Consider the following 2,097-nt stretch of genomic DNA (forward strand, 5'->3'; position numbering starts at 1 on the left):
ACAGAAGGTACCACTGTCTCACAAACTACTGGCACTACAGTTTCAAGCACCGAAGGTACAACTGTCTCACAGACTACTGGCACTACAGTCGATACAACAACAGGCACAATCCAAAGTACAACCTCGCCAGTGACCAGCACAGAAGGTACCACTGTCTCACAAACTACTGGCACTACAGTATCAAGCACCGAAGGTACCACTGTCTCACAAACTACTGGAACTACAGCTGAGACAACGACAGGCACAATTGCAACTACCACCTCGCCTGTGACCAGCACCGAAGGAACAACCGTGTCTCAAACGTCTGGCACTACCGTTTCAAGCACCGAAGGTACAACTGTCTCACAAACTACTGGCACTACAGTATCAAGCACCGAAGGTACCACTGTCTCACAAACTACTGGAACTACAGCTGAGACAACGACAGGCACAATTGCAACTACCACCTCGCCTGTGACCAGCACCGAAGGAACAATCGTGTCTCAAACGTCTGGCACTACCGTTACAAGCACCGAAGGTACAACTGTCTCACAGACTACTGGTACAGTCGATACAACAACAGGCACAATTCAAAGTACAACCTCGCCAGTGACCAGCACAGAAGGTAAAACCGTGTCTCAGACTACTGGTACTACAGTATCAAGCACCGAAGGTACCACTGTCTCACAAACTACAGGAACTACAGCTAGGACAACGACAGGCACAATTGCAACTACCACCTCGCCTGTGACCAGCACCGAAGGAACAACCGTGTCTCAAACGTCTGGCACTACCGTTTCAAGCACCGAAGGTACAACTGTCTCACAGACTACTGGCACTACAGTCGATACAACAACAGGCACAATCCAAAGTACAACCTCGCTAGTGACCAGCACAGAAGGTACCACTGTCTCACAAACTACTGGCACTACAGTATCAAGCACCGTAGGTACCACTGTCTCACAAACTTCTGGAACTACAGCTGAGACAACCACAGGCACAATTGCAACTACCACCTCGCCTGTGACCAGCACCGAAGGAACAACCGTGTCTCAAACGTCTGGCACTACCGTTTCAAGCACCGAAGGTACAACTGTCTCACAGACTAATCGCACTACAGTCGATACAACAACAGGCACAATTCAAAGTACAACCTCGCCAGTGACCAGCACAGAAGGTACAACCGTGTCTCAGACTACTGGCACTACAGTATCAAGCACCGAAGGTACCACTGTCTCACAAACTACTGGAACTACAGCTGAGACAACGACAGGCACAATTGCAACTACCACCTCGCCTGTGACCAGCACCGAAGGAACAACCGTGCCTCAAACGTCTGGCACTACCGTTTCAAGCACCGAAGGTACAACTGTCTCACAGACTACTGGCACTACAGTCGATACAACAACAGGCACAATTCAAAGTACAACCTCGCCAGTGACCAGCACAGAAGGTACAACCGTGTCTCAGACTACTGGCACTACAGTATCAAGCACCGAAGGTACCACTGTCTCGCAAACTACTGGCACTACAGTATCAAGCACCGAAGGTACCACTGTCTCACAAACTACTGGAACTACAGCTGAGACAACGACAGGTACAATTGCAACTACCACCTCGCCTGTGACCAGCACTGAAGGAACAACCGTGTCTCAAACGTCTGGCACTACCGTTTCAACCATCGAAGGTACAACTGTCTCACAGACTACTGGCACTACAGTCGATACAACAACCGGCACAATTCAAAGTACAACCTCGCCAGTGACCAGCACAGAAGGTACAACCGTGTCTCAGAATACTGGCACTACAGTATCACGCACCGAAGGTACCACTGTCTCACAAACTACAGGAACTACAGCTGAGACAACGACAGGCACAATTGCAACTACCACCTCGCCTGTGACCAGCACCGAAGGAACAACCGTGTCTCAAACGTCTGGCACTACCGTTTCAAGCACCGAAGGTACAACTGTCTCACAGACTACTGGCACTACAGTCGATACAACAACAGGCACAATCCAAAGTACAACCTCGCCAGTGACCAGCACAGAAGGTACCACTGTCTCACAAACTACTGGCACTACAGTATCAAGCACCGAAGGTACCACTGTCTCACAA

This window comes from Mytilus edulis, chromosome 10, assembly GCF_963676685.1.
Source record: "Mytilus edulis chromosome 10, xbMytEdul2.2, whole genome shotgun sequence".
NCBI classification, from domain to species: domain Eukaryota; kingdom Metazoa; phylum Mollusca; class Bivalvia; order Mytilida; family Mytilidae; genus Mytilus; species Mytilus edulis.